This window comes from Monodon monoceros, unplaced genomic scaffold (assembly GCF_005190385.1).
Source record: "Monodon monoceros isolate NGI ecotype Baffin Bay Population unplaced genomic scaffold, NGI_Narwhal_1 Super_Scaffold_15, whole genome shotgun sequence".
NCBI lineage: Eukaryota > Metazoa > Chordata > Mammalia > Artiodactyla > Monodontidae > Monodon > Monodon monoceros.
Window position 1 is genome coordinate 45,031,642 of NW_021703771.1, and position 15,735 is coordinate 45,047,376.

The 15,735-nt window shown below is 38.0% G+C and overlaps 1 protein-coding gene across 1 annotated transcript in view; it reads right to left on the reverse strand.

Annotated features, from left to right (window-relative positions):
- The window catches only part of FRK (fyn related Src family tyrosine kinase), an 82,944-nt gene that overhangs the window by 36,854 nt on the left and 30,355 nt on the right, over nt 1-15,735 (reverse strand). The window lies entirely within an intron of this gene.

Consider the following 15,735-nt stretch of genomic DNA (forward strand, 5'->3'; position numbering starts at 1 on the left):
AAGTGTGAACAGTAAAAATGTAGTTCTCTGGGTTTTAATTCCCATCTTTCTCCCCTCCATCACTGCCCAACTCCCCTGACCCCCATAATATAAGATGGTTTTGCATGTTTAAAAGGAAATTTTCATCGGTGGAGAGATTATGTGAAAAAGATACTTCTGCCTGGGATGTATCTTCTTAGTGTCCCCTCCACTTCTCATCTTTACACTCTTATCCTTAACATTCCAGAACTAAAAGAGTCAGTAAATGTGAATGTGATCAACCCCAACAAAGAATTATGGATTTTAATATCAGAACCAGTTTAAAACATATATCAAGTCAGCAGACACTAATGTGATAATAAGAGGAAACTGAGACAGCCAGCTTTGCATTAATGACCTTTCACTCTAGGGTCATAACGTCGATCTTTATCATTAAAGACTTCAGGTAAAACATTTATCTTTCTAGGCATCATTTTTAAAAATGTAAACACTCAAAGAGAAGAAATGTAGGCTTGAGGGAAGAAATACAGGCCAGGTGAGAAATTGCAGGCTGGGAGAGGCCCTCAAAAATTGGTTCCAATTGGTTTGACAGGTCATGGGTATGGGGGAATATGAGTGCACTAAGGGTGACACAATTGGAAGGAAGAGGGGAAGAAATTGAAAAAAAAGAGACATTAAAATATAATTACCTTCTAACAAAAGTAAGATGTTTGTTTACCATTTTCCCAATCGTCAAATTGCAAATTACACAATATTAACTATATTATCCAGGAAATGCCAGATTATGTTGGAACAATGAACAACTCCAAAAACCTCAGTGGTTTAAGACAACAAAGATTTGTTTTTCACTCAACTGCACGTCCACTGAAGGTCATCAGTGCCATGTCCATCTCTATGTCCACCAAAGAATTTCCATCGTCATGCTTCCACGATTGACTAGGCAGGCTGGATTGGAAAATGTGGCAAATCACAGGCTGGTTCCTGGAGTTTCTATTTAAAGCTTCTGCTCAAGAATGAGCCTACTGAGAAATACGTTGTATGTTCATACTAAATCCAAAGAGAGTAGAAAATGCAATCCTATTATTTCCCTGAAGGCAGAAAACTGGAAACATTTGGTAGACTACACTAATGACTACCATATTGATTCAATATCAGGAACCAAATTAATGTCCATAGGCTATTGTTTGTCCAAATGAAATTTTAAAAGGCTTGGAAACATTCCAAGGTGGCCATGGAATGAATTCACAGAAAAATAGAAACGTACGTTTTCCACTATTGCAGAAATAAGTAAATATCAATAGAATAATGGAACATAATAAAAAACTCAAACAGACCCAAACATACAAATTAGTGATGAAAGGATGGGTTACTCAATAAATGATGCTGGTACCAATCATAATCCATATAAAAAAATTAATTGCTGCTACCTATAGCATACACAACAATTTTACATAGATTAAAAACCTAACGTAAGGGCTTCCCTGGTGGCGCAGTGGTTGAGAGTCCGCCTGCCAATGCAGGGGACACGGGTTCGTGCCCTGGTCCGGGAAGATCCCACATGCTGCAGAGCGGCTGGCCCGTGAGCCATGGCCGCTGAGCCTGCGCGTCTGGAGCCTGTGCTCCGCAAGGGGAGAGGCCACAACAGTGAGAGGCCCACGTACCGGAAAAAAAAACAAAAAAACAAAAAAACCTAATGTAAAAGGCACATTCTAAAACTTTCTGAGACTATTAGACTAAGGAAGTTTTCTTCCACAAGACAAAAAGAAAAAGAAGACATACGAGCCTTAAGGGAAAAGATTAATAATATTTATTACACCATAATTAAAAACTTGCAACACCAAGATTACCATGAAATAAAATTAAACTATAAGCCACAGACCTGGAGGAGGTATTTGCAGAGCATATAAACAAGGATAAGATTAGTATTCAGGTTATATAGAGACCTATAATCACTAAAAAAAAAGACAACACAGTAGAAAAACTGACACAGTATATAACTGGATAGATGACAGAAAAGAAAAACCCAATAACTAATAAAAATAAGGAAAGAAGTGCAGCCTCTGTCTATTGCCAGTAATTAGAAATATTAAGAATATTAAATATTAAAAAATGAAATGCACTTTCACACTTTTCAGGCTGGACAAAATTTAAAACTCTCATTTTCAGGCACTGGAAAAAACATGAAACAAGAACCTTTACATAATACTAGTGGCAATGCAATTTGATACAACTAATTCAGAGAACATTTGGCAATATCTAGTAAAGCTGAATATTTGTATGCTACTTAATTTCACTTCTAGATTGTATACTCTGTGTGCTCAAGGAAATATATGACAAGCACATTCACTGAAGAATTCTAGCATGGAAAGTTGGAAACAACCTAAAGGCCCATTGTAGGGGAATAAGTAAACTTAATTATGGATATAAAATGGAATACTATCTGGCAGTTAAACCAAATAAATTGTTGAGGGACAAAAGGAAGTTGAAGAATGATACATACCTTTATAATACTATTTATATAAAGTTTAAACAAACACATGAAAAACATTAGATATTATTATGGATAGCATGCTTAGTGAAAGCTAATAGTTAAAATACTCAGGCAATTTTTTTTTAGACTCCATTTCCAGCAATGGCAAAATTTCTTCACACAAATATTTCAAGCAAAGGAGCAACATGGATCGAATATACTTATCAACCCCATGCATTTTCCTGATTTCTAGTGCATTAATTATGCAGCATCATTAAAATGTTTGGTCCAAATATAAATATGTAAACCTTTACAAGAATTACAATTTATCTAACAGATTAAATTCTTAGAAGTACAATTATATCTCATATATCTCATAATTCTAAAGAATAAATACTCCATTAGATAAGCTTTACATATATACATTACATTTGTATTTTGGATAATCAAGTTTATAAAATGATGTCTTTTCTCTGCCTAATATATGTATAAGCAAGCAGGTTTTGTAAATCAAATGATTAAAGATATAATAATTTTACTACATTTGTAGAGAGGAACTGTGTGATGAATTTTTTTCCTTAAATTCTCTTCTGTCTCACCAATTCTGGATTCTTTTTTTTTAAATTAAATTTAATTTATTTATTTTTACAGCAGGTTCTTATTAGTCATCTACTTTATACACATCAGTGTATACATGTCAATCCCAATTGCCCAATGCATCACACCACCCCCCCACTCCCCCGAATTCTCGATTCTTGTACTATCACTTTACAAGGCAAATCACACCAGTAATGAATTGATAATAAGAATGAAATACATGTAACTATTTGAATGGATGCATCAGCTCACTTAATACCTGGAATTTTACTTGGCTGAGCTGCCATCAAGAAGTGAAGAAAATAAATCGTTGTTTTCTGGATGTAGTGGCATTATAATGCCATCTTTCATACTCAAAGATGACGCGTCTGCTATAGACTGTGATCGCTAGAGCATGTGCTGCTGTACAGACTAGTGGGCAACCGATAGTTCGGTCCACCCTCTGCACAGGTGAAAACCGTTCCTTAATTTGTGGTTTGAGCCATGGGCAGAACTGTCATTCTCCTCAGTTCTTTCTTTAGAGTCCCTGCTGGTCCCACTCTGGAAGGGCACGTACACCCCAAGCCTCGTTGTCCACAGGCCACAGCCATTTTCAACGCTCTCTTTAAGCTGTAGTTCTTATGTGCAGTAAACAGTGAGTGCTGAGAAGAGATCAGGATATCCTAGGAGGCAGAAAGCATCAGGGGAGAGTCTTATAGATCGTGATCCTCGAAATGTGGATCAGCAACAGCATCACACGGAAACTTGTTGGAAATTTGCAGGCTTCACGTCATACCAAGTGAATCAGAAACTCTGAAGGTAGGGCCCGGAAATCTGGGTTTTAATAATTAGTTCCCCAGTAAATCTTATGCACACCAAAGACTGAGAACTACTGAGGTACAGAAATAGTAAAGAAGTTGGAAATTTACACAAGACATCTGAAAATAAGTTAGATTTGGCACTTACATGTAAAAATTATCCAATAAAATGATACTACACACACTCTCACATACACATTTTATTGATATTTAATGAAAATAATCTTTATTACTATGCCATACCTGCCATGAAAGAGATCTTGATTAAGAATAACCAAAAAGGAGAGGAGATCCATAATAACCTACAACTTTGGAGAAAAATGCTTCAGTTAGGTGAAAATGGAGCAAAAAGTACACTGCCTGTTTTAGATGAAAGGAGTATGTAATTGAAATCTAAGATTCATTCTGCAAACATTTGAGTGTCTATGGTGTGTAAATTCTGTAGCATGGACACAGAAAGATCTGCAAGACATACTGCTGAATGAAAAAGGGTAAATTGCAGAGTATTAGGAATATTATAGTTTTATTTATATTTTAAAAACCAACAAACCAAAAATTATATGTGCTTACTTCTCCAGAGATTAGGGAGAGATGACAAAAGACTTTCACTTTTTACTCTGCATTCTTCTCTATAATTGGATGTTTACGATAAGATGTAGTTATATCATTTCACAATTTATTTATACACAAAAAAATGAAAGAAGTCAATCAGGTATATGCTACAAAAACCTACATGTCATAAAGATCTGGACTAGAGATTTTGGCAGCTAGAATTGATAGTTACAAGAAAAATCTCAAAGGAATATGGGATGGGTGATTATAGATGAGCAGTGAAACAGATGGAAGATCAAACATGACACCAGGGTTTCAAATCTGCATGACTGGAGGACAATGTACTCAGCAGCACATCAGAAGGCAGAGTGTAACAACAAGTAAGAGTTACAGCATCTCACTGGGAAAGTTATCCCTGGATTTCCTCACTTGTAAGTGGGACTAATAATCATTACCCTGTAGGCTTCTTTTGAGATGAAGAAAAATAATGTGTGTAAAGTGCTTGATGCCTGGCCACATTCACACTTAATAAATAGCACCTATTTTAAGAGAACTGATTTAAGGGAGAAATTATATATTTGGTTTTAGACACGATGGATTTGAGGTAAAGACAGAACATGAGTGAATATGTGAACATGAACTCACTTCTCTAACTGCATTTGTACTAACTTTGCTGTTCTGCCTGCCCAGTCTTGACTAGGTCATGCTGCCACCAGGTGGCAGTAGACCATTTTACTAAAGCAAAAAGGCTAACGAAAGCTATAAGGTGATTAACTGGACGTTATTTTACAAAAAAAGTCACAATGTGTCTTTTAAAAACAAAAATGAGAATTTATGCAGTGTTACTGAATATCAACATTTAAATAATATAGATCCACCAGAGGGCAAACACCAGAAGCAAGAACTACAATCCTGCAGCCTGTGGAACAAAAACCACATTCACAGAAAGATAGACAAGATGAAAAGGCAGAGGGCTTTGTATCAGATGAAGGAACAAGATAAAACCCCCCAAAACAAGTAAATGCGGTAGACATAGGCAACCTTCCAGAAAAATAATTCAGAATAATGATAGTGAAGATGATCCAGGACCTTGGAAAAAGAAAGGAGGCAAAGATCGAGAAGATGCAAGAAATGTTTAACAAAGATCTAGAAGAATTAAAGAACAAACAGAGATGAACAATATAATAACTGAAATGAAAAATACACTAGAAGGAATCAATAGCAAAATAACTGAGGCAGAAGAATGGATAAGTGACCTGGAAGACAGAATGGTGGAATTCACTGCTGCAGAACAGAATAAAGAAAAAAGTATGCAAAGAAATAAAGACAGCCTAAGAGACCTCTGGGACAACATTAAACACAATAACATTCGCATTATAGGGGTTCCAGAAGGAGAAGAGAGAGAGAAAGGACCCGAGAAAATATTTGAAGAGATTATAGTCAAAAACTTCCTTAACATGGGAAAGGAAATAGCCACCCAAGTCCAGGAAGCTCAGAGAGTCCCATACAGGATAAACCCAAGGAGAAACATGCCGAGACACATAGTAATCAAATTGGCAAAAGTTAAAGACAAAGAAAAATTATTGAAAGCAGCAAGGGAAAAACGATAAATCACATACAAGGGAACTCCCATAAGGTTAACAGCTGATTTCTCAGCAGAAACTCTACAAACCAGAAGGGAGCGGCATGATACTTAAAGTGATGAAAGGGAAGAACCTACAACAAAGATTACTCTACCTGGCAAGGATCTCATTCAGATTCGAAGGAGAAATCAAAAGCTTTACAGAAAAGCAAAAGCTAAGAGAATTGAGCACCAGCAAACCAGCTCTACAACAAATGCTAAAAAAACTTCTCTAAATGAGAAACACAAGAGAAGAGAAGGACCTACAAAAACAAACCCAAAACAATTAAGAAAATGGTCATAGGAACATACATATCGATAATTACCTTAAACGTGAATGGATTAAATGCTCCAACCAAAAGACACAGGCTTGCTGAATGGATACAAAAACAAGACTCATATATATGCTGTCTACAAGAGACCCACTTCAGACCTAGGGACACACACAGACTGAAAGCAAGGGGACAGAAAAAGATATTCCATGCAAATGGAAATCAAAAGAAAGCTGGAGTAGCAATACTCATAGATAAAATAGACTTTAAAATAAAGAATGTTACAAGAGGCAAGGAAGGACACTACATAATGATCAAGGGATCAATCCAAGAAGAAGATATAACAATTATATATATATATATATGCACCCCACATAGGAGCACCTCAATACATAAGGCAACTGCTAACAGCTATAAAAGAGGAAATGGGGCTTCCCTGGTGGCACAGTGGTTGAGAGTCTGCCTGCCGATGCAGGGGACACGGGTTTGTGCCCTGGTCTGGGAAGATCCCACATGCCACAGAGCGGCTGGGCCTGTGAGCCATGGCCGCTGAGCCTGTACGTCCAGAGCCTGTGCTCCGCAACGGGAGAGGCCACAGCAGTGAGAGGCCCACGTACCGCAAAAAAAAAAAAAAAAAAAGAGGAAATGGACAGTAACACAATAATAGTGGGGGACTTTAACACCTCACTTACACCAATGGACAGATCATCCAAACAGAAAATTAATAAGGAAACACAAGCTTAAATGACACAATAGACCAGATAGATTTAGTTGATATTTATAGGACATTCCATCCAAAAAGAGCAGATTACACTTTCTTCTCAAGTGTGCACAGAACATTCTCCAGGATAGATCACATCTTGGGTCACAAATCAAGCCTTAGTAAATTTAAGAAAACTGAAATCTTACCAAGCATCTTTTCTGACCACAACGCTATGAGATTAGAAATGAACTACGGGGAAAAAAATGTAAAAAACACAAACACATGGAGCCCAAACAATACGTTACTAAATAACCAAGAGATCACTGAAGAAACCAGAGAGGAAATCAAGAAATATCTAGAGACAAATGACAATGAAAACACAACGGTCCAAAATCTATGGGATGCAGCAAAAGCAGTTCTAAGAAGGAAGTTTATAGCTATACAAGCCTATCTCAAGAAACAAGAAAAATGTGAACTAAACAATCTAACCTTACACCTAAAGGAACTAGAGAAAGAAGAACAAACAAAACCCAAAGTTAGCAGAAGGAAAGAAATCATAAAGATCAGAGCAGAAACAAAAGAAATTGAAACAAAGAAAACAATAGCAAAGATCAATAAAACTAAATACTGGTTCTTTGAGAAGATAAACAAAATTGCCAAACCATTAGCCAGACTCATCAAGAAAAAGAGGGAGAGGACTCAAATCAATAAAAGTAGAAATGAAAAAGGAAAAGTTACAACAGACACTGCAGAAATACAAAACATCCTAAGCACTCTATGCCAATAAAATGGACAACCTGGAAGAAATGGACAAATTCTTAGAGAGGTATAACCTTCCAAGGCTGAACCAGGAAGAAATAGAAAATATGAACAGACCAATCACAAGTAATGAAATTGAAACTGTGATTAAAAATCTTCCAACAGGGCTTCCCTGGTGGCGCAGTGGTTGGGAGTCCGCCTGCCGATGCAGGGGACACGGGTTCGTGCCCCGGTCTGGGAGGATCCCACATGCCGCGGAGCGGCTGGGCCCGTGAGCCATGGCCGCTGGGCCTGAGCGTCCGGAGCCTGTGCTCTGCAACGGGAGGGGCCACAACAGTGAGAGGCCCACGTACCACAAAAAAAAAAAAAAAAAAAAATCTTCCAACAAACAAAAGTCCAGGACCAGATGGCTTCACAGGTGTATTCTATCAAACATTTAGAGAAGAGCTAACACCCATCCTTCTCAGACTCTTCCAAAAACATGCAGAGGAGGGAACACTCCCAAACTCATTCTATGATGCCACCATCACCCTGATACCAAAACCAGAAAAGGTACTACTAAAAAAGAAAATTATAGACCAATATCACTAATGAATATAGATGCAAAAATCCTTAACAAAATACTAGCAAACAGGGCTTCCCTGGTGGCGCAGTGGTTAAGAATCTGCCTGCCAGTGCAGGGGACACAGGTTTGAGCCCTGATCCGGGAAGATCCCACATGCTGCGGAGCAACTAAGCCCATGGGCCACAACTACTGAGCCTGCGTGCTGCAACTACTGAAGCCTGCGTGCCTAGAGCCCGTGCTCCACAACAAGAGAAGCCACCGCAATGAGAAGCCCGTGCACCGCAACGAAGAGTAGCCCCTGTTCGCCGCAACTAGAGAGAAGCCCGCGCGCAGCAACGAAGACCGAAGGCAGCCAAAAAACAAAAAAAAGAGTACTAGCAAACAGAATCCAACAACACATTAAAAGGATCATATGCCATGATCAAGTGGGATTTATCCCAGGGATGCAAGGATTCTTCAGTATACACAAATCAATCAATGTGATACACCATATTAACAAATTGAAGAATCAAAACCATATGATCATCTCAATAGATGCAAAAAAAGCTTCTGACAAAATTCAACACCTATTTATGATAAAAATTCTCCAGAAAGTGGGCATAGAGGGAACCTACCTCAACATAATAAAGGCCATATATGACAAACCCACAGCAAACATCATTCTCAATGGTAAAAAACTGAAAGCATTTCCTCTAAGATCAGGAAAAAGACAAGGATATCCACCCTCACCACTATTATTCAACATAGATTTGGAAGTCCTAGCCATGGCAATCAGAGAAGAAAAAGAAATAAAAGGAATACAAATTGGAGAAGAAGAAGTAAAACTGTCACTGTTTGCAGATGACATGATACTATACATAGAGAATCCTAAAGATGCCAGCAGAAAACTACTAGAGCTAATCAATGAATCTGGTAACGTTGCAGGATACAAAATTAATGCACAGAAATCTCTTCCATTCCTATACATTAACAATGAAAAATCTGAAAGAGAAATTAAGGAAGCATGCCCATTTACCATTGCAACAAAAAGAATAAAATACCTAGGAATAAACCTACCTAGGGAGACAAAAGACCTGCATGCAGAAAACTATAAGATACTGATAAAAAAATTAAAGATGATAGCAAGAGATGGAGAGATATACCATGTTCTTGGATTGGAAGAATCAATGTTGTGAAAATGACTATACTATGCAAAGCAATCTACAGATTCAATGCAATCCCTATCAAATTACCAATGGCAGTTTTTACAGAAATAGAACAAAAAATCTTAAAATTTGTATGGAGACACAAAAGACCCCGAATAGCCAAAGCAGTCTTGAGGGAAAAAAAAGGAGCTGGAAGAATCAGACTCCCTGACTTCAGACTATACTACAAAGCTATAATAATCAAGACAATATGGTACTGGCACAAAAACAGAAATATAGATCAATGGAACAAGATAGAAAGCCCAGAGATAAACCCACGCATCTATGGTCAACTAATCTATGACAAAGGAGGCAAGGATATACAATGGAGAAAAGACAGTCTCTTCAATAAGTGGTGCTGGGAAAACTGGACAGCTACATGTAAAAGAATAAAATTAGAACACACCCTAACACCATACACAAAAATAAACTCAAAATGGATTAGAGACCTAAATATAAGACCGGACACTATAAAACTCTTAGAGGAAAACCTAGGAAGAACACTCTTTGACATAAATCACAGCAAGATCTTTTTTGATCCACCTCCTAGAGTAATGGAAATAAAAACAAAAATAAACAAATGGGACCTAATGAAACTTAAAAGCTTTTGCACAGCGAAGGAAACCATAAGCAAGACGAAAAGATAACCCTCAGAATGGGACAAAATATTTGCAAACGAATCAACGGACAATGGATTAATCTCCAAAATATATAAATAGCTCATGCAGCTCAATATTAAAGAAACAAACAACCCAATCCAAAAATGGGCAGAAGACCTAAATAGACATTTCTCCAAAGAAGACATACAGATGGCCAAGAAGTACATGAAAAGCTGCTCAACATCACTAATTATTAGAGAAATGCAAATCAAAACTACAATGAGGTATCACCTCACAGTAGTTAGAATGGGCATCATCAGAAAATCTACAAACAACAAACGCTGGAGAGGGTGTGGAGAAAAGGGCACCCTCTTCCACTGTTGGTGGGAATGTAAATTGATACAGCCACTATGGAGAACTTTATGGAGGTTCCTTAAAAAACTAAAAATAGAATTACCCTGTAACCCAGCAATCCCACTACTTGGCATATACCCAGAGAACACCATAATTCAAAAAGACACATGCACCCCAACGTTCATTGCAGCACTATTTACAATAGCCAGGTCATGGAAGCAACCTAAATGCCCATCGACAGACGAATGGGTAGAGAAGATGTCGTACATATATACAATGGAGTTTTACTCAGCCATAAAAAGGAACGAAACTGGGTCATTTGTAGAGACGTGGATGGATCTAGAGATTGTCATACAGAGTGAAGTAAGTCAGAAAGAGAAAAACAAATATCGCATATTAACACATATATGTGGAACCTAGAAAAATGGTACAGATGAACCGGTTTTCAGGGCAGAAATTGAGACACAGATGTAGAGAACAGACGTATGGACACCAAGCAGGGAAAGCAGCGGGGGGGCGGGGGGGTGGTGGTGTGATGAATTGGGAGATTGGGATTGACATGTATACACTGACGTGTATAAAATGGATGACTAATAAGAACCTGCTGTATAAAACAATAAATAAATTAAGTAAAGAAAAGAAAAGCAGGATGTGTTTATACACACTCTTGAATATTTATAAAACATTTGTGGAAGGTTACCCAACACTGTTCTGTACAGTTTATTTTTTGATTGTGTGTATGTATTACATTTTTCCTAAAGAAAAAAACATTTAAATAATATAGATATCAATCAAAATTGAGGGAAATCAACCTGTTAATAGATGTGGTATCTCCACGAATGTTTCCTCATTTCATTTACTGGAGTCTTATTCTATCCACTCTGCTGCCTCACTGACTGGCATGCAGTAGGACACTCATAATTCCAATCAGATAGAGGTAATTTCCTCCTACATTTTTTAAAAGGGAAAACCCATCCTTAGTAACTGCTGGCTAAGGTTTACAAAATTTAACAAACAATTTCTTTCCCCAATGTCTCCCTAAAATCCAGGACAGCTGGCCTTAAACCACAGTAGACAGACCCTAAAAAAATAAACTCCTAAAACCAGTCCCAGAAAAACACATGGATCTTCCATGTGGGAAAGTGGGTAGATAAACTTGACCCATAGCCACCATGGGGAAAGTGCCCTGGGCGCCTCCCCTGGTGGAATGCAGGCTAGGGGTGTTTTTATTGTTGTCATCACAGTTACACACGTTATCAGGGATAAACCCACCTGTTGTCCTCACCAATGTGGTTTGGGAGGATCAGTGACACTAACATTTTTGCAAAATAACTACAGTTTGCAGGGTACGCTCATAATCACATTTAGCCATTTATGGTACCTAAATGTAAGGCTTGGAATCATGACCCCTCGAGCTATGGAAGTTCTATATGGCTCACCTGCATTGATCTGTGTTTCAGCAACATTGCCAGGAAAGCCTCTATCGAAGTTCCTTATGGTCCAGGTAATCATGTCCCTTCCCCTCTATAAAAATCTCCTTAGGCTCAGCATCCCCCTTGGCTTGCAGTAAATGAACACTGTCACTTTTCCCCGCTCCCCTACCATGATAAGGACAAAATAATAATAATAATAATACTGCTCCGTGTATTTTCTTATTCTTTCCTTCCTTTCCATTTCCCCCACCACAAACTTTGTCCAATGCATCATCACTATTTGGACTCTGGTAATATTTTGCTATCTCTTATCTTTAATCTTAATAGCTTTCACTTCCAGATCACACACAAGGAGCCAGGCACTGTTGCTACAAGTTGTATGTACATCACCTCAGTCTCTCTCCCCCTTGCTTACACCGCCACCACTAGATTAATCATCTGAAAATATGACCTGCTACATCTCACTGGTACATACACATTAAAAAAGTTTTAAGGTGGGCTTCCCCTTAAGGTGGCGCAGTGGTTGAGAGTCTGCCTGCCGATGCAAGGGACACAGGTCCGTGCCCCGATCTGGGAAGATCCCACATGCCATGCCGCAGAGTGGCTGGGCCCGTTAGACATGGCCGCTGAGCCTGCGCGACCGGAGCCTGTGCTCCGCAACGGGAGAGGCCACAACAGTGAGAGGCCTGCGTACGGCAAAAAAAAAAAAAAAAAGTTTTAAGGGTTCCCTTTGCTTATGGACGAAAATCTTTATTAACCTGGAATTCCAAGCCCACCTCCATCTAGATGCCATCCATTTCTTCAATCTTATCTTCCCTACATCAACTGTGCTCCAGCTAAACACATCCTCTCACCGCTGTCGGTGGTAGCATTACTTAAACCTGCCTACCCACGATTCCCACAGTTCTCAGCCTCTACCCCTCTGGTTTGGAATGGAGTACACAAAAGCTAGTGCTGCACAGTTTTACTTTTTATTTTTAGGTTATTCCCTGTGTTCACCTGAGGCTGCAGACTTTCCTGGCACAGAGACTGAGCCTGATAACACCACATATGCCTTTTGGAGCAGTTAAATAAATACTTGTTGATGAACAGTTAACACATTGTACCTCAATGTGGGCATCTTATATAGTCTTTTGGTTTATACTGAATGTTGGACTTTAGATAACACGTGTGTTTTCACGTAACCTTTTATCTGCGCTTGCCACAGTGCATGGAGGGTAAAGCACTTAAGAGAGAAGCCTTATCTGCTCTGGGCCAGTTGCAGCACAGATTCGAATGTTAATTGGCCTCAGACCACAGATTCCAATCTGACCGCTCTCTTCTCCCAAAGAGGAAAAACACTTCCACATGAATGTAGAGACCAAAAATGAGGCTGACTCTTCTGTTCTCCAAAACCCAAGCATGTCAGGTCTGCACACATGAAAACCGTGTGTGATAAACTGACAATGTCACATCCAGTATCTGAAGTACGACTTGCAGTCACAGAGGAAACAGGAAATTCCTTGCGTGGGTCATTTGATAAAGCTTTTTTGTTGCTATTATTCACCTTTATAGTCATCACAAAAGGGGACTTTTGAAGGAATTTTCTTAGGGAGGAAGTAAGGTGAACTAATTGGTACTTTCCCCACTGAGGAAGGTGTGTACCGTGTGTTTATGAAAGAATCTGATTGTAACCTGAATCCACTTCCCTGAGTCTAGTCATCAAAAGTATGCAATTCCTCACAAAAGGTTTACAAAGAATACAGCAAAGTTCAGATGGGCATTTAATTTCAAGGCAGTGTTTTTGCTTCACAACAATTCCCGACTGTGTAAAAGGAAGTAAAAGCTAATATTGATGTCTCTTTTAAAATAAAAAACAAGATGTGCACATACATTATGGTATTTCCAATCATTAAGCCTGAGATAAAAGTGTAAATTTTAATCTGTCTGCTTTGTTTTTGTACAACATTTGTGATAATGTTTGTCCTAGAAACTAGAGGAATATGGGTTAGAGTTGAAAGCATTAACCATTAAATAGTTTCTACCTTTGTCCCATCCAAAGAAAGTATATGCAGTTGATTTTATAATTCCTAGGGAAATGCTTTACTTCACAAAACACCACAAATGTTCATTCAGATTCCTTATATCAATAAGCTTTGGGGTAGTAGCGTTTCTTTTTAATAGTTATATGGGTCACTAATTTCAGAGTGACAGCCCCACTTAGTTTCCTACCAAAAAAATAGTTATCTACTTCCATGAATCATTTCCTTTCTCACTCCAAGACAAAAATAAAAGGAACTTTTAAATTCACTTAACTTTAAAGAATTTTAATTTCTGGTGTCATGAATGATATTATCTCATCCCACTTTATTTAAGCCACTGAGTATCCTTTAAAAAGCTACAAAATAACTTGTTCTTTGGGAACTACTTTCATGGAATAAACAAGACCAAACATTTGACTCTAATCAGCTGGCAGTCCCTGTGTGCACCTGCTCTGGATGGGTTAATAATGCTATGCTTTGGACTTGCAGCCCAGTCTGCATTTACTGGATACAGGTTTCTCATACAAAAAGAAAAAATGAGGAGTATCTGTCTTCTTTTTTGCCAATATCGGAGGTGATATTCAAAGTATTTTATGACTGATACAGCACAGGTGCCCACTATTAGAACAGACACCAGCAAAACCAGAGGTTCACGTCCACGTTTCAGCCGTGGCACTTATCATTTTAACACTAAAGGATGCACTGTGTCATCCCTTACTTTCATTAAATCCTTTATCCAAATAAAAGATAGTAAACATCTTTAAAATATCTTAAGCTTCTTATTACCCTACAGGGTAATATTGATATAATTTTCTATGTGCTTTATAAGCTGAAATATATCAGTAATATTTACTTCATAATACCTATATGGAGAACAGGTGAAAAAGCAAAAGAGGAAAAGAAGGGTGTATTTCCTTTCCTTTGAGAATCTTAGAGTATCAAGGGAGGGATAAAAGACCTTTTTAACTGAGTAATAACTCAAAAAGAAAGTGATAAAACAAAAAGAACATTTAATCACCAAGGGTGTACCGCCAGAGATATGAACAACTAACAGTGAGTCAACTATGGAAGCCTTCTTAAAGAAAATACACTTTAAGTGTATTTTCTTAAGTGAATACGGATTTGGAAAAGATGAGAAATCCAAAGAAATGAAGGGCAAGGGCATGTGCACAAGTAAAGAACCAACAAGGTGTCTGTGAGCAGATTGGTTGGGTGGGCAACAGTGGGGGAGAAGGGTCCATTAAAGGAAGAAACAAGAAAACCATTTCTTTGATGTTTATAGGTAATTCCATGTGGAAACTACTAACTCCATGGAAGAAGTAGATCTTCAGCAAAATTCAAAAAGTTCATTACGAGGATAAGATATTGCATTTAAGATTTAGCATGGTAGAGAATATTAAGTTTGGGGCACACCAGCAAAAATGATAGAAAATTTTGACTTGTTCTTTAAAAATTATTTAAACAATAAATTTAAGAGATGACAGTATGGAGGGTGGGAACAAGGAAGAATTCTTCTGTGGGAGGAACACAGGAGAGTTGATCAGAAGTTTAGAGCTGGAAAGAAATTTTTATCTGGGCCCATGGGTAAATCTTTGAAACTCACTGTAAATGTGTTTGAAAGAGTACATGCACTTTTCTGGGAAAAGAATCCATCATTTCATTAAATTCTCAGTGATGCCTGTGACAGAAAATACTCATCTTCCTCAGTAAGGCTAAGTGTTTTTTCCAGGTTCACACAAGAGCTGGTGACAAAGCTATAACCAGAGTCTACCACCATAAAATTCATTCACTCATTCATTTTTCATTCAACAATTGCAACCATTCATTCA